This window comes from Myotis myotis, unplaced genomic scaffold (assembly GCF_014108235.1).
Source record: "Myotis myotis isolate mMyoMyo1 unplaced genomic scaffold, mMyoMyo1.p scaffold_m19_p_18, whole genome shotgun sequence".
In the NCBI taxonomy this organism is placed as follows: domain Eukaryota; kingdom Metazoa; phylum Chordata; class Mammalia; order Chiroptera; family Vespertilionidae; genus Myotis; species Myotis myotis.
In genome coordinates, this window is record NW_023416322.1 from 6672850 (window position 1) to 6699476 (window position 26627).

The 26627-nt window shown below is 46.1% G+C and overlaps 1 protein-coding gene across 7 annotated transcripts in view; it reads right to left on the bottom strand.

The window, feature by feature from the left end:
- Nucleotides 1-11636, bottom strand: part of DCAF8 (DDB1 and CUL4 associated factor 8) — a 46434-nt gene extending 34798 nt beyond the window's left edge. For 4 of the 7 annotated variants that reach the window (XR_004973363.1, XR_004973362.1, XM_036344153.1 and 1 more), the window contains exon 1: nucleotides 10399-10773. The gene's annotated coding sequence lies outside the window, so the exon portion shown is untranslated. The other 3 variants (XM_036344155.1, XM_036344154.1, XM_036344156.1) reach the window with 3 other exon arrangements.
- Between the last annotated feature and the right edge of the window lie 14991 nt (nucleotides 11637-26627).

Below are 26627 nucleotides of genomic sequence, written 5' to 3' on the forward strand. Positions count from 1 at the left end.
TTGTAAGCTCGATCCCCAGTAGGGGGCGTGCAGGACACAGCCAATCCATGATTCTCTCTCATCATGGATGTTTCTCTCTCTCTCTCTCTCTCTCTCTCTCTCTCTCTCTCTCTCTCTCTCTCTTCTTCTCTGCAATCAATAAAATATATAAATATAAAAAGATTTCCTTAGCTAGAGAACCAAGATGGCAGCATAGTTAAACACTGGTACTCATCACCTCCCACAAACGACATCAAAATTACAGGACAACCATCAATAAGAACCACCTGAAATCTGGCTAAATGGAAGTCCTACAGCTAGAGAAGTAAAGCACATTGAGACTGGTTGGAACAGGCTGACCCAACACGCACATGTGGCATTTTAGTCAGGAGGTATATCTCCAAGGTCTCCCATGAGATGCAAGGGGGCCCAGCCCCACACCAGACCCCCAGCCCAGTGTTCCAGAACTGGGAAGAGAAGTCCCCATAACTTTGGGCTGTAAAAATCAGTGGGGATTATGGCCGAGTGACACGGAGGCTGCTGGAGTCCCAGGTGTTCCTCTTAAAGGGCCCACACACCATCTTACATGGTCTCAATTCCTCTAAGCTCCTGCACTGGGAGGCAGCTTTGGGAGAATCCAGGGACATGTGGGGAGGAACTGGACTGTCTGGCATTGGGGCAGGAACTCAGAGGCGGCTTTCTCCCAGACAGGGGTTCTCGCAGGGATCATTGTTCCTGTGTTGGGACCTCCCCCACTGCAGAGCTGATTGGCAGCCATATCTGAGTTTCCATTAGCATGGCCCACACTGTTGGCTCTGCCCTGGTGATTCCCTAAGACCTTGCCCCATCCAGTTTGCAGGCCCACCCAAGCTGTTTGCAGCCGCTTTTCCATATCAATGGCCTGTCCTGGCTCAGGCTTTAGAGTTTCCTAAAATCTCTTAAATAAGCAGCAGCTAGAGTCAATAAAAGCAAGACCTAGCACCAGCATGCCTTGTCTCACAGCTAGGTCTCACCTGGGCACTTCCAAACCCAATACAAATAGCAGTCATCTGCAGACCACTCTGTACCTCCTGGCGGATGGCCCCAGATAGTGACTGACTTTGCACTCCCCAGAGGCCCCAGAGCCAGTACACCCAGTGGACAGCTTCAGACCATACCAGATTACAACTCTACACATCCACAAGAGAGACACTCAAGGGGCAGGCTCAGTGAGCACCAAAGCTCCACTGAAGCAAATCCTGCTCCATAGGGGTGTCTCCTGCACAGCAGCTCTCCCATTGTAGACACAGTTGGTCCTGACAGCCAACTGGCCTGGAGGCCAATTCCTCAGTGAAGCCAATTCTCCCAGTGACGCCAATCAAGGCTCGACTACAAGACGACTGTGCACACAGCCCACACAGGGGCGCCCCTAGAGTGCCCAGCTCAGGTGACTGGGGAGGCTGAGCCACTGGGCTACATAGGATACCTATTAGACAAGGCCACTCTATCAATTCCAGGGAACATAACAGCTCTACCTAATACATGGAAACAAACACATGGAAGCAGCCAAAATAAGGAAACAAAGGAACATGTTACAAATGAAAGAAATGGAAACAAGCAAGCTACTGGATATAGAGTTCAAAACAATTGCCCTGACCGGTTTGGCTCAGTGGATAGAGTGTCGGCCTAGGGACTGAAGGGTCCCAAGTTCGATTCTAGTCAAGGGCATGTACCTTGGTTGCGGGCATATCCCCGGTGGGGGGTGTGCAGGAGGCAGCTGATCGATGTTTCTCTCTCATCGATGTTTCTAACTCTCTATCCCTCTCCCTTCCTCTCTGTAAGAAAATCAATAAAATATATTTTTAAAAAAAACAATGGTTATAAAATTACTCAAGGATCTTAATGAGAGCTTCAAGGAACTTAGTGAAACTTTCAAAGATCTTAGTGAGAATGCCAAAAACATGAAAAAGGACCAGTCAGAAATTAAGATACACTAACTGAAATAAGGAGTAATTTACAGGGATTCAACATAGAGTACAGGATTCTGAGAATCAAATCAATTATTTAGAATATGAGGAATCAAAAAACACCCAATCAGAAGAGCAAAGAGAGCCCAGCTGGTGTGGTTCAGTGGTTGAGCACTGACCAATGAACCAGGAGGTCGCGGTTGGATTCCTAGTCAGGGTACATATCCGGGTTGCGGGCTCGATCCCCAGTATGAGGCTTGCAGGAAGCAGCCAATCAATGATTCTCTCTCATCATTGTAATTTTTAAAAAAAGGAAAAAAAATCCAGTAATTTGAAGATAATTAAGGAGCCTCTAGGACAACTTCAAGCATACCAACATTTGCATTTGGGGGTGCCAGAAAGAGAAAAGAGAGAGCAAGATATTGAAAACCTATTTGAAGAAATAATGACAGAAAACTTCGTCCTACCTGGTGAAAGAAAAAGACTTACAAGTCCAGGAAACACAGAGTCCCAAATAAGAGGAACCCAAAGAGGCCCACACCAAGACACATCATAATTAAAATGTGGAGGGTTAAAAACAGAGAGAATCTTAAAAGCAGCAAGAGAAAAGCAGTTAGTTTCCTACAAGGGAGCACTCACAGACCTGCCAGCTGATTTCTCAACAGAAAGGTTACAGGCTAGAAGGGAGTGGCAAGAAATGTTCAAAGTGATGGAAAGTAAGTACCTACAAACAAGATTACTCTACCTAGTAAAGCTATCATTTAGAATGAAGGTCAGATAAAGAGCTTCACAGTAAGAAAAAGCTGAAGGAGTTCACCACCATCAAACCAACAATCATGAAATGTTGAAGGGTGTTCTTTAAGAGGAAAAAGAAGAAAAAAAAGATTAAAATATGAACAATAAAAAGGCAACAAATTCATATATATCAACAATTGAATCTAAAAATCAAAAGAAATGAACAAGAAATCTAATGAACAAAATAAACTGATGAATAAAAAAGAATCAGAGGCATGGAAACATGGAACAGACTGATGAATCTCAGAGGGAAGGGGGGTGGGAAGGGGTGGGAAGAGATTAACCGAAGATCTTATATGCACACATTACCTATAGACACAGGCATTACCTATAGACACAGGCAACAGGGTGGTGAAGGCCTGGGTCGGGGCAGGAACCAAGTAGATGGATATTATGGTGGAAGAAAGAAGGGACATCTGTAGTACTCTCAACAATAAAGATTTAAAAGAAAAGATTACTTCCTTAAAAAACTCACCGGCCGCCCTGACCAGTTTTGGCTCAGTGCCTAGAGCGTCGGTCTGTGGACTGAAGAGTCCCAGGTTCGATTCCGGTCAAGAGCATGTACCTTGGCTGCGGGCACATCCCCAGTAGGGGGTGTGCAGGAGGCAGCTGATCGATGTTTCTCTGTCATCGATGTTTCTAACTCTCTATCCCTCTCCCTTCCTCTCTGTAAAAAAATCAATTAAAAAAAATTTAAAAAAACCTCACTGGCCTACTAATTAATCATAACCTAAGACCCACCTATATATATAAAAGCCTAAGCGACCACCGTTCAAATGGTCACTATGATGTGCACTGACCACCAGTGGGCAGATGCTCAACGCAGGAGCTGCCCCTGGTGGTCTGTGTGCTCCCACAGTGGGAGCGCTGCTCAGCTGACCGACAGGTGCCGGACGCCAGCTGTGAGCCCAGTAAGCTCAGCTGTGAGAGCTTCTCCCACGAACAATCCTCCTGCTTGCCCCTCCCCCATGCAGACTGGGACCAGGACCAGGACTGACTGGGCGCAAGTCCACGGCCGCTTCTTGGTCATGGGCACAGGGAGACCACAGCCGAGTGGCAGCGAGCCTACCGAGTAGTGGGATGAGCAGGAGCTGTGAGGCACCTGGCCCAGGCTTGGGCTCCTCCCCAGCTGCCTGCCACTTCGCACACTACTACATCCCTTGTGGGATGTTGGACTGCTGGTTTCGGCCCGATCCCTGCAGGCCATGCCAAGGGACCCCACTGGTGCACAAATCCGTGCACCGGGCCTCTAGTGTTTAAATAATTAAAAAATGTTTTTATTCACATTGTCATTTGGAAAGTATACAGACATTTTTATATACTTCTATAATTTTCTAATTTATATACTTTTATAAAAAATACTAAATTCTATTTTTCACTTCATTGAAGAGCCTGTTTTAAAAGATAGTATATAGCCCTGACCGGTTTGGCTCAGTGGATGGGGCATCAGCCAGGAGACTGAAAGGTCCCAGGTTCGACTCCAATCAAGGGCATGTACCTTGGTTGCGGGCAACATCCCCAATGGGGGGTGTGCAGGAGGCAGCTGATCGATGTTTCTCTCTCATCGATGTTTCTAACTCTCTATCCCTCTCCCTTCCTCTCTGTAAAAAAATGAATAACATATATTTTAAAAAATAAATGAATAAAAATAAAAGATAGCATATAATCCTATCTAATAATACACAAACATGGTAATTGACTGTACCTTTGCTACACCTCCCATTGGCTAATCAGCGTGATATGCAAATTAGCCACCATCTTTGTTGGCAGTTAATTTGCATACTGCAGGCAGGGCGGGTCAGTGCCATCCCGCCTGCCCTGCCGCCATCCGGGCCTGTTATCTGTGACCTGGGGCGGCGGGCATCCCTTGTGTGACCCGACCCAGGGAGGCGGGGCGAGACAGCATGGTTCCTGTAACCCCAGCTTCCTAATCACAGCTCCCTTGGGGGCCTAAGCCTTTAGTCGGACATCCCCCGAGGGCTCCCTGGCTGCCAGAGGATGTCTGACTGCAAGCTTAGGCCTGATCCCCCGGGGAGTGGGCCTAAGTCAACAGGTGAACATTCCCCAAGGGGTCCTGGGCTGCAAATGGGTGCAGGCCATGCTGAGGGACACCTCCCCCCACCACCACCAGTGCACAAATTTTTGTGCGCCGGGCCTCTAGTAAAAAATAAATACGTTAAATAAAATAGACAGTATATGAAAAGAAAGGAGAGCATATGGTATAAAAGAAAGAGCTTTAGTATCAGTTAGACCTGGTTTTGAATTGTACTTCTACCATCTACTTTAGAGGGTTTTAAAAAAAAAAAAAATATATATATATATATATATATATATATACACACACACACACACACATATATATATATATATTTTTTAATATATTTTTAATGATTTCAGAGAGGAAGGCAAAAGGAGAGATATTAACATCAATGATGAGAATCACTGATCGGCTGCCTCCTACATGCCCCCTACTGGGGATCAAGCCCACAATCCCGGCACGTGCCCTTAACCGGAATCGAACCTGGGACCCTCTGGTTTGCAGGCCAATGCTCTACCCACTGAACCAAACCAAGTAGGGCCTTAATATGTTTTTATTGTAGTTTATTTCTTTTTTGTAAAAAGCAATGTCATTACCCTGCAGAAGGTAGTTTAGAGGATTAAAAACAATGTTTGCAGCCTGTACTTCGTAGCATTTATACTATTTATTCCTAGCCTCTCAACCTTGGTTCCAGATTACATTTCCTAGAGAACCTGGAATTGCCTGCCACTCAGCAATGATCCTACAGACATTATATGGAACTTTGGATATAGTCCCAAGTCCTTATCTGCTTAACTGCTCTCACTGGCCTTTTAAAGAATTCAGAGGCCTCTGTTAACATCTTCTTTTGAGCATATTCATGTCCTGTGAACTAGGGTAAAGCAATATACCCAAGAACCCACAATATAAGCCTCCTTTTCTTAAAAGTTGAGAGGAGAGCCAAGATGAGAACTTCAAAGCAACCACCACAGATGAGGAGGAGGAAGATAAGGAAGTCCTGCATCAACTATCCTATGAACAAGGAAATTTGTTCCCCTTTTGGATGGATGCCTTCTCTTCCTGTTGGTAATACCAAATGCCTCCAGTGTTTAGTTTATTGCCTTTGGTTCCAATAATAGTATTTTAGTATGTTAAGAATTCATTCTAACCCATTAGTGCTATCTCCAGCTGTAGAGCTAAGGAACTTTTTATAACGGTTAAGCCCATTTATCTCAATTTAAATGATTCTAAGGAAAATCCATTAACTAAGGAAATTCCATTGTGTTTCCACTATAAAATGATTTACTTTCACATCAAAATCCAGTATTACCAGTTTTTGCCATTCACATTTCAAATCTTCTTGAGCCCTAGCCAGTTTTGTTCCATGGATAGAGTATCAGCTGTGGACTGAAGGGTCCCGGGTTTTATTCAAGGGCACAATTTCATTTCCAGCCCTGGTCGGGCACGTGCAGGAAACAATCAATCGATGTGTCTCTCTCTGTTTCTTGCTCTCTGTCTCTCCCTCTCCCTTCCACTCTCTCTAAAATATCAATGGAAAAATATCCTCAGGTGATGAGTAACAAATATTTTTCCCCCCTCAAATCGCTGGAAAGGACACTAGAGAGAGTGGTGATATGCCAAAGGAACAATTTATAATGAAACAAAGAAAGGCTAAAAACATCAAGAAGTGCCCGCCTACCTGCACTCAGAGGGCAGAGTTAAATAAGGTGAAAATATACCTGATAAAGGCACTGCTTAAAGGACACTAGAGAACTATGTCCTCTTGGCTACCACTAGAGGTAAATCATAGTAGCTTTCCAGATGGCTAAGGAAAACCAAGAACAAAAAAAGGACTTGTGAGATAACTTCACATTAGAACTTGGCCAGACTTCCTTAAACAGTATCCTCACAGGGTAAGAGCAAATACCTAACCTCTCAAATATAATGATGAAAATTTTTGCAATAACCCAACCCATTAGACATACCACATTTCATTAAAAGATGCCATCTCTGTCATATTAATCATGGCCCACGCCCTACATGCAAACTCGAGACAGACTAACTTCATTAATTTATCTCTAACATACACATTCCTGGGGTCAAGGTAGTACTCGATAAATTGGGCTTCTGGCTCAGAAACTGTGTTCTGTAGGGGTAGAGATATAAAAAAAATGCTATAAATAAGTGACCAATTTATAAAATTCATCACACACTAATTTTCAAAAACTGCTCAAGGACTTTCTTCTCACTCCAAGACAAGAATAGCTGAATAAGTAAATAAGAACAGCTAGTCCCTTTTTCTGACCAACTTTAATAGTAATGAAGATTCTTTTTTGTTGTTGTTAATCCTTACCCGAGGATATATTTTTTCCCATTGATTTTTAGAGAGTGGAAGGGAGGGAGGGAGGAGGGGAAGAAAGGGAGGGAGGGAAAGAGGAACATTGATGTAGAGAGATACATGGATTGGTTGCCTTCTGCACAAGCCCTGACTGGGGCTGGGATCCAATCTGCAACTCAGTACATGCCCTTGACCTGGAATTGAACCCACAAACCTTTGGTGGGAAGACCAATGCTCTAACCACTGAGCACACCACGGGGAAGGTAGGGGCAGAGTGAAGATTCTTGTGCATATTCACAAAAACCAAAGATAAAGTTTTCAATATGACTGTTAAATCTAAAAACCTTGACATTTGTCTCAGAAATTAAGATATGCATAGTCACTACCTCCATGCCTGTTGCTGATTCAACTGTTTCAATTGCCTGGGCTCCAAATGGGTAAGAGTAAATAACAGATTATCTTGCCTCACTGATAATCTGCTTAAAAATAATAAAGCTAATTCAATCTTAAAAACTAACTCTTAACACTAATGTTATGCAATAAAAAGCTCTGTTTGGCTAACTGTTTTTTATAATCTGGACATTTCCTAGACATGTTTTGAGTAACTTTCTTACAGTAGATAATATCCAGAAATAAATAATACTCACTAAAAACAAAGTTTAACTAGTCACTTCATGATTTTAAAAGCCTGTAACTCACTGATGGAATACAGGACCACAGAGTGTGAAACTGATCATCTCAGGCTCCCCCAACAGGGCACACTTCTACGGAACGTCTTCCACTCGCGGTGTCCCATTTGCTTTTGAAATGCCAGTACTGTTTTAAACTGGCAACAAAAAGGCTGCTTTTTTCCAGCTCTCTGAAGACAGGCTTCTGTCCTGGGTTGATCCTAGTCAACACTAAGGATCACAGCACTGGGACTGAATTTTACACATTTAATAAAGTGCTGTATTAAATGCCCTGTCAGGTTGGGAACTAAGGTCACAAGCATACCTAGCCTCCCACTTCAGCCACACTAGAAAATTCTTCCTAATAAAATGGAACAATTCTTATGCAACACCATGAAATATAAAATATCTTCAGAATATGTGAAATCCTTGGGGGGGGGGGGGATGGAGAATTCTTATCTAGCACATAGAATAATAAGGAATAGTCAAAATGATGCCTCTTCAAACGTATTTCCTTTTTCCACTCTTTCCCAACATAGACCTAAAAATCTTCTAAAAATACAAATAATAAAAATGTAATCTCACCACTCTCCATCCCAAGTCTTTATCTTTTAATGGAGAGAATTTAGATCCTGCTTGATGTTAATGCAAGTTGATCAACTCTAAGTTGATCCCTGGCTTGAATATAATTGCTTTCATCACAATGTAATCAACACTTTTTTAATATGCATTTTTGTTGATTTCAGAAAGGAAGAGGGAGAGAGATAGAAACATCAATGATGAGAAAGAATCATTGATCTCGGCTGCTTCCTGCCTGTCCCCTACTGGGGATCGAGCCCACCTGGGGAACTCCGGACCCTTCAGTCCACAGGCTGATGCTCTATCCGCTGAGCCACACCAGATAGGGCTAACCAACACTTTCTTAATTTTCATGTGGCCTAACCTACTCCAAAAAGGCATGGAAGAAAACCAGCAAGAGAAGGTTAAAAACTTTTCATTTGTGCTATCATATTATTAAGATGGTCCAACTGGGGAGGTGAAATAAAAAACTCTGTCTTCCTAACCCCCTAGTCCAGGTTCACTTCAGAAAGAAAGGAGACCTTTTCACGGTCTAGTTCTCTGATAATCTACTGACGCAGATCACTGCAGAGCCCACAGGGAAAACAACAACATACTCCCTCCATGGCAAAGGGAAAAGGCACCAGCGGCGGCTAGAGCAGAGGTGGTGAACCTCTGGCGCAGGAAAGGGAGGGATCACAGGCATTGTGCTTCCCTTCATGGTGCTTCACAGATGGTGTGTTCTTTACAAATTGAATGCAAGACCCTTCACCAGCAACAAGAGTACAATTCACTTCACCGCAATACTGCCTTGCTGCAGTGTTCTGGAACTGAACCACCAGTATCTTGAGGTGCCTGTGCAATACCTGTGTCAACTCTGGTCAGGTACACTCACAGACACACCAAGAGGAAGGAAGCAATGAACAAAGAAAACTTACAGATATTCAGTTTAAGAATGCATTTAGAGATATACATACACCTGCATCTAATATTCCCCTGTCCTCTGGTCTTGAACTAACCTGAATCATGTTCAATAGACAACCCTGGGTGGGCACAGACAAAGTAACATCTAAGCTGACCAATTAAGAATGAATTGAAAAAAATAACCAGGAAAACATGTTTAAAGGCAAAATGCAGAGAGATGTAAACTAATGTATAACTTACTCTAAGCCGTTTCAATGATGTGTACAGAAAACAGGGGAAAAAAAATGTGTCTATCATGTGCTAGCCATAATTTAGAGATGTATATAGGTTCCTTCATACAATACGAACAGTGGGAAGTGGTATTTACCCCATTTTCAGAGATGTGAAAACGAAGGGAGAAGTTTGAACAGCATGCCCAAGGTCTAAATCTTAGTACAGTATTTAAACACACGTCTTCCAGCTCTAGCGCTGTACTTTCCCCTTCATATCCTACCGGTACACCGAGGTGCCACCAATAACGATCGTATTCCAGTTCGCAATGAGCATTTTCTAAGCAGAACCGGATGTGGAGTAAAACTCCCCAGTGTCACCCTCAACCTTTTCTACTGCGAATCAGAGGCATCAAGAGTCAGCCAGACCTCCCTCCCAGACACTCCGCTCCCGTCGCATCCCATAAACTCCCCCCACAGGGCTATTCTCTGCTCCTAGAAACCCAAAAATCTTGCAAAAATCACACTGACACGTACGTTGTGACTTTCCACGCTGGCTCCTGCTGCTGCTGCTGTTTTTTAACCCAAAGTTTTCTACCTCCTCGAGAGCTGGAATTCGGAGGTGAACCGAACCCAGACACCAACTGACGGCAGCGTTCGGCTCTGAGTGCCAAGCAGCTAACTATTCTCCTGTAAAGAGCGAGGAAGGCCGGCCCCAAACTACCTCGCAGCTTTTACCGGTGTAGGAAACACGATCCGCACGGGCAGAGCACAATGCAAACGAGGCAGACACATTCCCTTCCGGGCTTACGGAGTTCTGAAGACACACGGCAAGCGTTTACGGCAGAATGGAGATGTCCTCGGCCCACGAGGCTCCTAACAGTAATTCGGCCAGAGCTGGCTCGCGGCCGCACAGTCCCCCGACCCCGGGTCCCGGAACCCCAGGCGCTCGGCGCCCACTCACCTTCCCTGCTCTCCCGCGGCAGGAAGGGCCAGGCTCGGCTCCGAGAACACGGGTCTCGTCGATTCACGGAAGGACTGAGAAACAGGAAAGTTTAAGTGGCAACGGGGTCTCTTCCACCAAACACAGTACAAAAATAGATAGGTACATTTGAACATGTTTTTAGACCACCTCCGAGCTATTTAATGGATCTAATGCCGGCTACTCAGTCAATAACCTACAAACATAGTTCCAGAAACAAAACGAGCCCGGCAAGGATCCTCCTCCCCGCTCCACGGACATGTCAAACCGGAGCCTCTTCGCCCCGAGCTAACGCACCCCCCGCCGCCCGGGGAGAAGCCAGCGCGCAGGGGGAGGGGTGGGTCCCGGGGAGAACGTGATCGCTCCAGCGCCGGTTTGTTTACAGACTCCAGCCACAGCCATGAGTCAGAAATTCAAGCCACCGGGCGCGTTCCAGCTAACCGGGCCCGGGGAGGACCGTTCTCCGGTGTCCCGAGGACCCGGGGGTGCGGGGAGGCCAGCGACGGGAATTCTGTGGCGAAGGGGACGGGACCAGCCGGCAGCAACTGCCTCCCGGGTCCTCGGACCTCGGCCTCCCGGGTGAGGTGCTGGGCCCGAGAACCCGGGATGCGGGGGGTGAGGGGGGAGCTAAGGGGGGTATCGCGCGGGGGCCCCGAGGGGACTGGGAGGCCAGGGCGAGCCGTGTCCCCCGATTTCCGGGGGGAGAGCCCACAAGCGGGTCGTCGCCCGAAGAGGCAAGACGTCCCTGGAGGGTGGTGGGTCAGGCCCTGGAGGGCAGTTCCGGGGCTGCCGGGGGGAAAGGGCAGCCAGTCCTTCCTGCAGAGACCTGGCTCCGGGGAGGGAGAAGCCCTGAGCCCTGGGCTGGGAAACGAGCCCCCCGATCCTGAGGGGAAACCTAACAGGGCAGAGTGGCAGGCCAAGCCGGAACGAGGCACGGACCGGGTCGGTCGGGGGTGGGGGGGTTGTCCGGCTGGGGCAGTTACAAGCACGGGAGCCGGCGGGGCTCAGCAGCCCGCTCCCCGCCTCGGGTCATCCTGCTAGCAGCTGCTCCAACTGTCCCAGGCCCGGCCGTCCCGTCCACTGCCGCCACCAACGCCGCCGCCATCTTACACTGGCCAGCGGCCGCCGCCACCGCCGCCTCCGCTCTCTGCGCCTGCGCCTGCGCCGCCACGCTTTCCGGCCCCGTTTGCGACGATCTGCCGTGGAGGAGCCGGAGGGGAGAGTGGTCGCGCGAGCTCTCGGCTTCCCAACCTCCACGAAGGACGCGTGAGGGGCGGGGCTTACGGCCAACGGAAAACACGGCGGCGCGCGTGCGCATTGCCGAGGAGGCAAAGTTGATTTTTTTCCAGTTCTTGGAGGGTCGCGCATACTTCTCGGGATACGCAAGGCAGATCTGAATTAGCAGCCTCCCTGAGTGGGGGTGGAAATAAAATGTATTTCTAATGGGCTGCAGGCAACCTTCCGGGCGACCTCCATTTCTGCCCTGTTTCTGAATACTGGGAACAAGCAGTTCTCTCGCCAGATTTTTTCCAAAAACCCGATTTCCTTTGAGGACTATTTCCACAAGTGGTTTCTGTATCTTCGAGGCCCACTTCACCCCGAGAGCCTCCGTGTATCCATTTTTAATGAAGGGGTTCGGAGCCTTGACTTGTAGCTCTTTCAAGTGGGGTGGGATATTGAGGGTTCCCAAGAATGGGCCCAGGAGTGCATACTCTGCTTCCTAAGAGAAAGCATGTAGGAGACCCCTGACAAGGTTGCCCCCGCCTGCCCGGGTGGAGGATTTTTGATCAAAAGGCCAGCGTGCAAGAATCTGACCTCACCTCCCGTACCGCTACCCTCCACGATAAGTCATCACTTAGACTGTGGCAGTAGACACCTAGCAGGTTTGCCTACTTCCACTATTGTCCTAGTTAAACATAGGGCGGCCAGGGTGTCCTTTTAAGCTGTAAGTCAGGTCAAAACTTCCAAGCTGCTCATGACACAGTAAGGATCAAAATGATGACAGCAGCCTGTAGCACAGGCTTACAGGATCTGGCACCTATTTCTGACTTCTCCCACGCTGCCTAGTTCTACTCTAGCCTGGTTGGCCTTTGGTGTCACTCCAGCGGAAGCACGTTCCTGCCCCGGGCTTTTGCATTTGTTTTCTTTTTCTAAAATACCCATCTAGCCCTAGTCGGTTTGGGACATGCAGGAGGCAGCCAATCAATGATTCTCTCTCAGCATTGATGTTTCTCTCTCTCCCTCTCCCTTCCTCTCTGAAATCACTAAAAATATATATAGATTTTAAATGTTCATCTAAGATTTTCTTCAGATATTAGAAATGCAAATGACTTTGATATGTTGTTCTTGTATCCAGCAATCTTGCTAAACTTTCTAATTCTAATAGTTTATTTGTAGATTCCTTTGGGTTTCCACATACACAACTACAGTATACTAGTTAAGAACACTGGTTTCATTTCATTTATTTTTGGGCCAAAACCAAGCTTTTCCTCCATCACCTCCACCTCCTACCCCTTTGGCAATCACCAACTTGTACTCTATAAGTCTTTTTCTGTTTTGTGGTGTTTATTTGTTGTTGTTTTTCAGATTCCACATATAAGTGAAATAATACGGTATTTGTCTTTCTCTGACTTAGTTCACTTAGCAAAATACCCTGTAGGTCCATTCATGTTGTAGCAAATGGCAAAATTTCATTCTTTTTTATTGCTGAGTAATATTCCATTGTTTGTATACCACATCTTCATCCATTCATCTATTGATGAACACCTAGGTTACCTCCATATTATGAGTAATGCTCCAGTGAACACAGGGGTGCATATATCTTTTCAAATTGGTCTTTTTGTTTTCTTTGGATAAATTACCCAGAAGTGGAATTGCTGGGTCATATGGTGGCTCTATTTTTAATTTTTTGAGAAATCTCCATACTGTTCTCCATAGTGATTACACCAAGTTACAATCCTACAACAGATCTTTACTGGACTTGAGCTCTCCACTTAATCTCCACAGATCTCTACTCAAATACTGCCTGAGGCAGCTCTTGACCATTCCAACTAAAATGATACCTTTTACACACACACAAAGAAAAGAAAATGGTACCCTACAACACCACTCTCCTGTATCCTCTTACTCTGCATTTTTATTTATAACATTTACAAATATATACTTATTGATTTTTAGGGAGAGAGAGACATCGATGGGAAAGAGAAATATCCTGCACAACCACCACCAGGGATTGAGCCCACAACCCAGGCATGTGCCCTGACCAGGAATGGAACCAGCAACCTTTCCATGCATGGGATGACGTCCAACCAACTGAGTCACACTGGCCAGGGCTTTCATAATATTTTTTTACCTGTAACATTTAACGAATAATTACATATTTTTTATCTAAATATATATTAGAATAAAATTCTGTGAGGGCAGGGTCTTTGTCATCTTTGTAACCCAAACATCTAGAAGAGTGCTAGAACACAAAGTAACTATCAAATGCCCTCCCATTCCATTCATTTATTCTATCCAACAACTATTGAATTCCTACTACATGTAAGGTCCTATTCTAGGTGCTGCGTATTCAAAGAACAGTAAGGAAAGCAAAAGAGCATGTAGGAAATTAGTTTAGAGAAACAAGACGGGGGGCAGATGAATTATGGACTTATAGAACCAAGGAAAGGACTTTGGATTTTACCCTAACAGTGCTAGGAAACCATGGAGGGTTTTGCATAAAAAAGTGACATGATATGATTTATCAATGAAGAAATTTACTTTGGTTGATTCTTTAAGAACTGCCTGCAGGGAGGCAAAATAGAAGCTGAAAGACTAGTTAGGAAGGTATTGCAGGCCTACAAGGCTAGTGTTGCAGTTTAAGTGGTAGGAAGCGGTTGGATTCTGGGTATACTTTGAAGGTGGCAGAAGTGATTTGCTAACAGATTGAATTTGGGGTCCAAGATAAAAAAAAATACGTCAGACTGGAGCAACAGGATAAATAGCAATGCCATTTTCTGAGATAGAACTCCTGGGGGTGAGGGCACAGGAGCAGGTTTTTGGGGAAATACCCAGTTACTATGTTAGATCTATTAAGCTGGAGATGCCTATTAGATTACAAATGAAACTGCTGAGTAAACAATTGAAATACAGATCAGAAGCTCCCAGGAGAAGGAACAATTGGTGGTATTATTTGGGGAGTTATTAAGGTGTAAAAGTTACAGATAACCATGGGATGGGAAGTGCTCAGTTAGCTAATGTGGAAAAAAAGAGAAACAATTATAAACTGAGCTCTCTAATCCTGAGGCACTCCAACTAGTAGTGGTCAGAGAAAAAGGAAATCCATCAATATGTATTTAAAAGGAGCAGCCAGGAAATAGGAAGAGAGCAAGAGGTCTTATAAAATAAACTTTAAAAAATGTTTTAATCCGTTTAAGGTTGAAGATGACTGAAAACTGCACAGTCAGCGTGGCGCCGTGGCTGAGCGTCAGCCTATAACCCAGAAAGTCACAGTTCGATTCCCGGCCAGGGCACACGCCCAGTTTGCAGTCGATCCTCAGTGTGGGGCGGCAGGAGGTGGCCAATCACTGATTCTCATCATCGATGTTTCTATCTCTGTTGCCCCTCTCCCTTCCTCTCTCTGAAATCAATTTTATATATATACTAGAGGCTCAGTGCACAAAAATTTGTGCATTTGGCGGGGCGGGGGCGGGGGGGGGGGTGGTCCCTCAGTCCGGCCTGTGCCCATTTGCAGTCCAGGACCAATTGGGGGATGTCCACCTGTCGACTTAGGCCCACTCCCTGGGGGATTAGGCCTAAGCTTGCAGTCAGACATCCTTCCGGCAGCCGGGGAGCCCTCGGGGGATGTCCGACTAAAGGCTTAGGCCCCCAAGGGAGCTGTGATGAGGCAGCTGGGGTGGCAGAGGAGCCACGCTGTCCCGCCCAACCGCCCTGGGTCGGGTCGCACACGGGATGCCCGAGTGGGCCGGCGGATCGCTGCTGCCCCACCCAGCTGGGTGGGACACAGAACGCCTGGGCAGGGCGGCCAATCGCTGCTGCCCTGCCCGGCCACCCCGGGTCGGGTCGCACACGGGACGCCCGCCGCCCCAGGTCGCAGATAGCAGGCCCGGATGGCGGCAGGGCAGGCGGGATGGCGCTGACCCTCCCTGCCTGCAGTATGCAAATTAGCCTCCATCTTTGTTGATGGTTAATTTGCATATCACGCTGATTAGCCAATGGGAGGCATAGCGAAGGTACGGTCAATTACCATGTTTGGCTATTATTAGATAGGAGATATATATATATATATATACACACACACACACACACACACACAAATTTTTTTTAAGGAGAATGACTGAAAATTGACCACTGGATTTGGAAATATGAAGGTGAAGACCTTGACAAGAGTGGTTTTAGTGGAGCTATGGAGATAAAAACCTCCTCTTCTGTGATCTGGTTTCTGTGCTCACTGTTTTGGTGGACACCATTGCTACTACCACCAAATTAATTGCTACTACCACCGATCTTCTCTTTCTTATTTTGGGCATTTGAGGTTGTGATGACCTGCTCTAAATATTTAATTCCACTGATTTCTGTGGCACATATTCCATAGTTCTATTACATTTCTCTGTCCATTTATTTAGTGAGCTTCATTGTACATGTTCTTCTAAACTGATCTTATCCATTCCCACAGTATAGACCAGCCGTGGGCAAACTACGGCCCGCAGGCCGGATCCGGCCCATTCGGCTGTTCTATCGGGCCCACGGAGCCGAAAGAGCGGAGGGTTCTCTTGCTCTCCCCTCCGCTCCTTCACCAGCAGCAGTGTTAACATGGCAACGTCGGGAAACACGGCCGCAGCTCCTTCTTCTGAGTCCAGTTTAAGAACCCATTGTGGCCCTCGAGTCAAAAAGTTTGCCCACCCCTGGTATAGACTATTACCCATATAATGATTCCTAAGTATTCATTTCCAACACAGGCTTATCCTTCAAGGTGTAGACTCACATACTTGATAACCAATGGCACTTTTTAAAAACAATAGCTTTATTGAGATGAAACTCACATACCATACAATTCACCCACTGAAGTGTACAACTGAAGGGCTTTTAGTACATTCACAGAAATGTGCAATCACCACCATCAGTTAATTTTCAACCATTTTTATCTCCTTGAAAAGATACTCAGTACATATTAGCTATCACCCCCTAATCTTCCCACCCTCTCTAGTCCTAAGAAACCATTAATCTACTTTGTCTCTATAGATTTCCCTATTCTAGACTTTTCTGTGAATGGAATCCTATAGAATATAGTCTTGTGTGACTGGCTTCTTTCACTTAGCATAGTTTTCTTTCTTTTTGGTAAAGAATTATATCGCCCTGACTGGTTTGGCTCAGTGGATAGAGCATCGGCCTGCGGACTGAAGGGTCCGAGGTTCGAGTCCAGTCAAGGGCATGTACCTTGGTTGTGGGCACATCCCCAGTAGGGGCTGTGCAGGAATCAGCTGAATCAATGTTTCTCTCTCATTGATGTTTCTAGCTCTCTATCCCTCTCCTTCTCCCTTCCTCTCTATAAAAAAAAAAAAAAAAAAAGAATTATAAATTCATTGGATTGTCTAGAAATCAGATGGGCTGAGCACCAAAATGGCACCAGCAGGCCAGAACGACCGGTGGGCAGGAGGGCCGGTGTAGGCAGTCCACTGAAGAGTGGGTGAGGCAGTTTACTGGAGACTGGAAGCCGTTAATCATGTCTTGTGAAACAGGTAATGAGAATAATAGGAACACCACCGGGAGGGCAAGAGCCTCAGGGGAGTGCAGGGAGAGGTAGGGAATGTGCCTAACACTCCAGCCTCTTATTTATTTTCCTGTAAGCTGAAGGTCTGTTTAACATTTTCCACCTCAAGGATTTTTGGCACTGAATTGTTTCAGAGAAAAAGGGGCATCAGGTCCATTCTATAGCTGCTTCCTACTGGAAGCCAAAAATCCATGCTCTCTGTCAGAGGGACGATGAAGCCTGAGCACAAAAGGAGGTTGTGATAGTGTCTAGGGTTGGTATTTCCTGAATATAAGAAGGGCTTGTTAACCTGATAGAAAAAAAGAAATTGTTTATAAATTTCAGTATTATTGGGGCAAAAACTAGAACAATAAGAATTATGACAAATGGTCTGGTGGAAGGAAGGAGACATCAGTTTGGAGGGTTGTAGCCAAATATTTAAGAAAACTAGGAAAAAAACTCAGGTCATAGCCAGCCCATGGACTGAAGGGTCCCAGGTTCAATTCCAGTCTAGGGCACGTACCTCACCTCAGTTGGAGTCTCAATCCCTGGCCCCAGGTCAGGGCGTGTGTGGGAGGCAACCAATCAATGTGTCTCTCTCACATCGATGTCTCTCTCCCACTCTCTAAAAATCAATGAAAAAATATCTTTGGATGAGGCTTAACAACAACAACAAAATTTAGGATTTAGTTTAGTTCATGGGTGAAAAATAAGACTTTGAAGATAATGAACTGAACTAGAGTTTAACATCCACAGCTGCATTTGAGAATGCTTTTGGTGGCACCCAGAGTCCAGGCACATCTTTTTCAGACATGACATACTTAGTAAGAATTGCCAAATTCTGAAGGGATCAGGTAGGGAGAAAAATATAAAAGCTCCCATATTGTTTATGAAGGTATAATTTACCAAATTGTTCCAAAATGGGGTTAATTCTCTTAACTTCCTTTGTCCTTGGGTGTGGTAACAAATGGGATAATTGGATTTCTGCTGTCTTATTGAATAGATTGATTTAAGCTATTTACCCTCTGGCTGGGGAGGAACAGTGCAAATCATTTACTTTTAAGTGTCCCTGGTTTAGGGAAAATAGGATTTACTAGATGGCTGCAGACTACTCAGCAACTAGGTTTTCTAGTTGCAAAATGCTGTTTAACTATCTCAGTTTCCCTATTTTGCTTGTCCTGGCTTACAACTTTCACAAACTTTTTCTTTATTTTTTAAAAATATATTTTTATTGATTTCAGAGAGGAAGGGAGAGCGAGAGAGAGAGATAAAAACATAAATGATAAGACAGAATTATTGATCGGCTGCCTCTTGTACACCCCACACCAGGGATCAAGCCCACAACCCAGTGTACGCCCTGACCAGGAATTGAACCATGACCTCCTGGTTCACAGGTCGACACTGAACCACTGAGCCACACTTTTAGAATTCCCTTTCCTTTTTCCTTCAAAATGCACCTCCATTCCTCATGCCTTCTGTTACTAAAACCATACAATTTTTCCAATTTAATTAGAATTCTTAACTCTTAGAAACCTTAATTTTCCAATGATAACCAAAGAGTAAACAATCAGCATTTCTTAGATTGACATTTATGAACACTCTAAATTTCAAAGAACACACCTTCAACAAAGCACAAGACATTACATTAACAGTTCCAAATCTACTTTATAGATTTTCTGTGACAAAAGCTAAAATCAGGTGAACTTACAATTTTTTGAAATATGTAGATGTTTATTATTTAACCCAGCAATGGTCCAAAGTTTTTAAGTTGCCAAAGACGGGAAATTATGTGCAGGCATATGAGGTTGGAGAAGGTGGAAGAGAGGCGGGGAACAGCCTGTTCTAGGGCTAGAGTTTCCAGGCCTCCTGGATTTAAAACAGCAACATTTTCCCTTAGAGCAGCGGTTCTCAACCTGTGGGTCTCGACCCCTTTGTGGGTCGAACAACCCTTTCACAGGGGTTGCCTAAGACCATCAGAAAACACATATATAATTACATATTGTTTTTGTGATTAATCACTATGCTTGAATTATGTTCAATTTGTAACAATGAAATTGGGGGTCACCACAACATGAGGAACTGTATTAAAGGGTCACGGCATTAGGAAGGTCGAGAACCACTGCCTTAGAGATTAACATGCTAAGGGGTTGTACTGAGTTCTGCTTCTGATAGTAGCAGGACTATTAAGCATTTGCAGTTTTGTTTACTTTTTTTAATTCTCACCTGAGGATATGTTTCCATTGATTTTTAGGAAGAGTAGAAGAGAAAGGGAAAGACAGAGAAACATGGATGTGAAAGAAACACATTGATTGGCTGCCTCCTGCACGAGCCCCGATTAAGGCCCAGGCCGGGGAGGAGCCTGCAATCCAAGTACATGCCCTTGATCGGAATTGAACCTGGGACCTTTTGGTCTGCAGGCCTAAGCTTTATCCACTGAGCCAAACCGGTTAGGGCAACATTTGTAGTTTTGCTGTAAAGAAAGTTGTTCTTTAGGAGGAGTGTAGGGGAGAGAAGACAAAATCAGGGGTTCCTCATGGTTTTAGGGGCCTGGAGGTAGAAAGGAAGAGGGAGGCTTTAGAGCTGGGGGTGGGTCTCAGGGAGAGTAAGGCCAAGGCTGAAAAGAACAGTCAAGGGAACTTAGGGTGATAGAGTTGCAAAATTTAGAGAGAATATCCCTCCCTAGGATGGGGGGCGGAAGGGAGCTTTGAGTGGAGAAGTAGGATTTGATAAGTAGAGCAGGTGTGACACAGAGGACGACTATGGAGTATGAAAAGGACCTGGACGTAGGGGATCTCTGACCATTTCCCATTGCGGTGAAAGGAACTAAGTCCTGAAGAATATTAAGACTGAACAATCGAATGTTCCATTCTCAGGCCACGGTGAATCACTGTCTAATTTATACTGTGGCCAGGCAGCATCACAATAGAAGAGAAGGCGCTCTGGCCTGGACCTCCGTGGAAAGGCCGAGTGTTAAAGTCCCAGAGGTGGGATGGGGAGGGGGGTGGGAATGGAAAAAGAATTATCCATGGTGTAAATTAGGAAAGGAGGTCAGAGGAAGACAGTTGGATCTGTGTGGCAGGCGTCGCGACAACGAAAACTGTGGGACCTGGTCCTGGCACCGAGGCTGGACAGGAGAAGATTTCTGACCTTTGTTTGAGACGGAAAACAGCAAATCAGAAATCCTGAAGGGTGATCTAATTGTTACTTGCAGAAAATGAAACGAGCTGGTGTTGAGTGCAGGGTCAGCAATGGGAAGGAGAGGTTCCCGATCAATCAATCGATCTAGGCATCCTCCTTGGCTGGTTCGTGAGGGCCCGCAAGGGAGAGAGGCCTAATTGGGGTCGACCTTGTCACCAGAGTAGGTAGGATTTGGAGGGGAGCCCAGGTAGAGCTGCCGCTGTCTACCGCTCTCCAAGTAACAGACTCGGGGTGACTGAAGCTGGAGCAATGGCTCCCCTTCCCCTTGGAAATCTCCAGGGTTTTGGCACCAAATGTTAGGGTCACCAATGGAGGTAGGCACAAAGCTGAAAGTGGTAAAGAATTATAAATTTGCTAGAACATCTGGAAACCAGATTAGGCTGAGCCCAAAAATGGCACCAGCAGGCTTACCATAGTTTTCAAGGTTCAACCATGGTATAGTATGTATCAGTACTTAATTCCTTTTTGTTTGTTTTTATTAATTCTCAACAGAGGATATTTTTCCATTGATTTTTAGAGAGAGTGGAAGAGAGGGAGGGAAGGGAGGGAGGGAGAGAGAGAAAGCATCCATGTGAGAGAGACACATTGATTAGTTGCCTCCCACACACGCCTGGACCCAGGGCCAGAGACAGAACCTGCAACCTAGAACTGGCAACCCTTTGGTTTGTGGGCCGACCCTGAGCACACCAGCCAGAGCTCATTTCTTTTTTTTTTTTTAAATATATTTTATTGAGTTTTTACAGAGAGGAAAGGAGAGAGATAGTTAGAAACATCGATGAGAGAGAAACATCGACCAGCCGCCTCCTGCACACTTCCCACTGGGGATGTGCCTGCAACCAAGGTACATGCCCTTGACCGGAATCGAACCTGGGACCTTTCAGTCCGCAGGCCGACGCTCTATCCACTGAGCCAAACCGGTTTTGGCTCATTTCTTTTTTAATATATTTTGATTGACTTCAGAGAGGAAGGGAGAGGAAGAGATAGAAACATTAATGATGAGAGAGAATCATTGATCAGCTTCCTCCTGCACTCCCCTTACTAGGGACCAAGCTCACAACCTGTGCATGTGCCCTTGACCAGAACTGAATCTGGGACCCTTCAGTCTGCAGGTCTATGCTCTATCCACTGACCCAAACCAGCTAGGGCTCATTCCTTTATAATAACCAAACTAGAGGCTCGGTGCACGAAATTCAAGCATGGGTAGGGTCCCTAAGCCTGGCCAGCGATCAGGGCTGATCTGTGCGGCAACCAGCAGGGCAATAGGGGGACACCCACTGGCACCCGCCTTGGCTGGCCTGGGGCCTGCATGCAGCTCCTGTGTTGAGCATCTGCCCCCTGGTGGCCAGTGTGCATCATACCGACCAGTTGTTCTGCCGTTCAGTTGATTTGCATATTAAGCTTTTATTATATAGGACTAGAGGCCCAATGCACAAAGATTCGTGCAAGAATGGGCCTTCCTTCCCCTGGCTGCTGGCACTGCCTTTGCTCCGGCCAGAGCCACCTTTCTGCTTTCCCACACTGCCCACAGGCCCGGAGCAGCTGGGGCAGTGCGGAACTCAAGCGTCCCGCCCCACCACCAGCCGCTTGGCACCTGCATATGCAAATTAACCCATCATCTTTGGTTAATTTGCATACTCACACCTGATTGGCATCACAAAGGTATGGTCAATTTGCATCTTTCTCTTTTATTAGTGTAGATATTCCATTGAATGGATATACCATATTTTGTTTGTCCATTTGTTGATAAACATTTGGGTAGTTTCTACCTTTTGGCTCTTATGAATGCTGGTATAAACATGCATGTTCATATTTCTGTGTGGACATGTTTCATTTCATTTCTCTTGGGTATATTCCCAGGAATGGAATTGCTGGGTCATGATTAACTCTGTTTTTAGTCATCTGAGGTATTGACAGTCTGGTTTTCAAAGCCGTCATATCATTTTACAGTTCACACCAGCAATGTATGAGGGCTCCAATTCTCCCCATCCTTGCTAATACTTGATATCTGAGTTTTTAGTTCTAGACATCCTAGTGGGTCTGAAGTGGTTATGTCATTGTGGTTTTGATTTGCAATACCCTGATGACTAGCAATGTCAAGCTACTCTTCATGTGTTTATTGAACATTTCTATCTTCTTTGGAGAAATGCCTACCAGCTCCTTTGCTTTTTTTTTTGTCAGGTTATTTGTCATTTTTTGCATACAAGATCTTTGGTTGATTGCCTCCCACGCATCCACCCTCCCCTGCCTTCTCTTTTAATGATTGAGTTGTAAGTTTTTATATATTCTGGATACAAGTTCCTTTTCAGGTATGATTTGCAAATGTTTTCTCCAATTCTGTGGGTTGTCCTTTCACTTTTTTTATGGTGTCCTTTGAAGGACAAAACTTTTTAATTTTGATAAGGTCCAATTTTTTCTCTTGTTGCTCATGCTTTTGATGTAATATTTAAGAACCCTTAGTCAAATCCAAAGTTATGAAGGTTCTACCCCTGTTTTCTTCTTAGGGCTTTATGGCTTTATTACTTTTAGGTCTTTGATCTATTTTGAGTTAATTTGCTAGGGAAGGACTGAACTCATTCCTTTGCATGGTTCTATATCCAGTTGTCCCAGAACCATCTGTTGAAGACATTCTTTGCCTAATGGATGGTTTTGACACCCTTGTCAAAAATTATTTCATCATAGATGTATGGGGCTTTATCTGGGCACTTAATTCTATTCCATTGGTATCTATGTCTGTTCTTAGCCAGTACCACACTGTTTAGATTACCATTGCTGTGTAGTGAGGTATTTTATTTTACTGTTGATTCTATTACAGATGTCCCCCATTCTCTCCCCTTGGCCCCCTCCACCCAGCCCCCACGCCTCCGAGGGAGTTTTGAACTGGAAAGTGTGAGTCTTCCTTCTTTATTCTTCTTTTTCAGGACTGTTTTCTTGTTGTGATTCCATATGAATTTTAGAATTAGCTACTCAATTTCCACAAAGAAGTCAGCTGGGATTCTGATAGGGATTGCATCAAATCTGGAGATTGTTTAGGGAATACTGCCATTTTAACAATGTTAAGGCTTCTGCTCCATAAACATGAGATTTTTTTTTTACATTTTAGATTTTTCCCTCTTTCAAAAAAGTTTTGTAGTTTTCACGTTATCATTCTGTACATCATTTGTTAAATTTATTTCTAAGTATTCTCTCTTTCCTTGTTTTCTTTTTGATGCTATTATGACTAGAACTAGAAGCCCAGTGTACAATAATTTGTGCACTGGCGGTGGGGGGGAGGGGGTCCCTCAGCCCAACCTGTGCCCTCTCACAGTCTGAGACCCCTCGGGAGATAACCACCTGCTGGCTTAGGCCTGCTCCCCTGGTGGCAGATGGCACGACCAATCCCGCGGTGTCTGCCCCGTCTACCCCGGTCGCAGATGGCAGGCCCAGATCTCACGCTGGGTTGGGCGGCCAGTCAGATCGTGCTGCTGCCCGCCCCGCCCACCCCGCCCCACACACGGCAGGCCCGGGATCGCGCTGCCGCCCGCCCTGGGCCGCACATGGCAGGCCCGGATCCTGGGCTGGGGCAGGCGGTGGCTGGGGATCTCACTCTCACCCACCCCGCCCCACATATGACAGGCCTGGATCCCGTGCTGGGGCTGGCAGCGGCTCAGGATTGCACTGCCGCCCACCCTGCCTGCCTCGCCCACGGCACTGCCGTCCACCCCACCCGCCCCACACAGGACAAGCCCGGATCCCACGCTAGGGTGGGCAGCGGCTCGGTATTGCGCTGCCGCCTGCTCCACCCGCCCCGCCCCGCACACGGCAGGCCAGGATCTCCTGCTGGGGTGGCCAGCGATCGCGCTGCCACCAGCCCCAGGCGGAGCGGCCCAGCGGGATCTGCCTGCAGTATGCAAATTAGCCACCATCTTTGTTGGCGGTTAATTTGCATATCATGCTGATTAGCCAATGGCAGGCATAGCGAAGGTATGGTCAATTACCATGTTTGTCTATTATTAGATAGGATTGTTTTCTTAATTTCATTTTTGGATTATCCACTGCAAATGTATAGAAATATGATTGATTTTTGTATATTGATCTTATGTCCTGCAATTCTGCTGAGCTCATTGTTTTTGTGCCTTTCTGTAATCCTCACCCGAGGATATTTTTTCCAATAATTTTTCGAGAGCGTGGAAGGGTGGAAGGAGGGGGATAGAGAGAGAAACATCGGTGAGAGAGACAAATGGATTGGTTGCCTCCCACACCCACCCCTATTGGGGCTAGAGAATCTGCAACCAAGGTACACTGGATGGGGCTGCTGAGAAGTAGTCCACATTTGGTTTTCCCTAACATATCAAGCCAACCCATCCATGAACCAGACCTGAATGTGTTTCCTCCTCAGATGGTTGAAGAATTCTTATGATGCCCTAAGTATGAACTAAGAGAAAGGTATCAGGAATAAATGTAGGTAATATGGAGATCTGGGAATGTTTGTTCAATTTAACTTACTTGTGCCACTAAGTTTGCTTGGGCTTCTCTCTCAACTGTAATTTCCACTGTAAGATGGATTGCTATTGTATCCACCCAATCTTATGGCTTGGCAGGACTGACCAGAACCAGCTGGTTGGTTATATGGGTAACTGGTCACAGCCACTTTATATTTTGTGGTCAGGCACTGAGTCTCTATCAGAACCTAAAAGTATGCCAGGAGATACTTTAAAAATAATAGCCAAAAATGGTATTTAACTGTACCTTCGCTACGCCTCCCATTGGCTAATCAGGGTGATATGCAAAATAACTGCCAACAAAGATGGTGGTTAATTTGCATATACTGGCTGGGAGCGTAGCAAGCCAGGTGGCCAAAAACAAGCTGGGTGGCGGAGGGGGGCGGGAGCAAAACAAGCCGGACATCCCCCGAGGGGTCCCAGACTGCGAGAGGGCACAGGCCGGGCTGAGGGACGCCCCCCTTCCCCCAAGTGCACAAATTGTTGTGCACCGGGCCTCTAGTCCTATATAATAAAATGCTAATATGCAAATAGACCAAACAGCAGAACAACCGATAGCTATGACGTGTACTGACCACCAGGGGGACGTGTGCAGAACATGACATGTGTTGGCCACAGCAGGATGGTGGAGTGGGGGAGCCAGACCAAAGGGGAGCACCGGTCGCTGTCATCAGGGCGAGCCTCTGGTGGTTACTGAAAATTCTTTGCGTGCCGGAGCTACCACTCGCACCCACTGCCAGCACCGGTCCTGCTCACACCCGCAGCCAGTGCCCGGCACCGGTCCCAATCACTTAGCGCCATCAGCAGGTGTGAGCAGAAGTTGCCAGCCCTGATCACCCCTGAGGGCTTATCCACCTCCCCCTGCTCCTGAGGGGCGATTGGAGAAGCAGCTGGTACTGCTTGCACCCGCTGTTGGCGCCAGCCCCAATCACTCCGTGGGGGGAATGAGGCTGCCGGCAGACAGGGGACACAGCACGGAGGATGGGCTGAGACCCACCCCTGTGCCTACCACAGCCTCGCGGCCCAGTTCTTTTTAAGGTGCACGAATTCCTGCACTGGGCCCCTAGTGTGTGTGTGTGTGTATATTTTTATTGATTTCAGAGAGGAAGGGAGAGGGAGAGATAGTAACATCAATGATGAGAGAGAATCATCGATCAGCTGCCTCCTGCACGCCCCACACTGTGCATCAAGCCCACAACCTGGGTATGTGCTCTGACTGGGAATTGTCACCTCCTGGTGAATAGGTCGATGCTCAACCACCAAGCCACAGCAGCCGGGCAGTAGATACTTTTAAATTGTTAAACTTTATTACAGATGACATCACCTTACTCCAGAACCCTAGAGGTTTGTACTAGGGCTTTCCTATTGTGGATTGCCAGAGAATCCACACATCTTTTCGTTCCTCTAATACTGTGGAATTTTCCGGGTCATATGGTCCTGGTATCATATCCTGGCCTCTTGCATTCCATGTACAGAATATGCTGCCTTCAGAACTCAAAGAGGTCTACTGAGACACTGTGCTTCTTTCCTGGGGTAAAAGACACAAGATGCAGCCCGGCCGGCGTGGCTTAGTGGTTGAGTGTCAGCCTATAAACCAGGAGGTCACGGTCTGATTCCTGATCAGGGCATATGCCTGGGTTGCAGGCTTGATCTCCAGTGGGGGGCATGCAGGAGGCAGCCGATAAATGGTTCTCTTTCATCATTGATGTTTCTCTTTCTCTCTCTCCCTTCCTCTCTGAAATAAAAAAAATGTATTTTTTTAAAAAGACACATGATACAGTTAT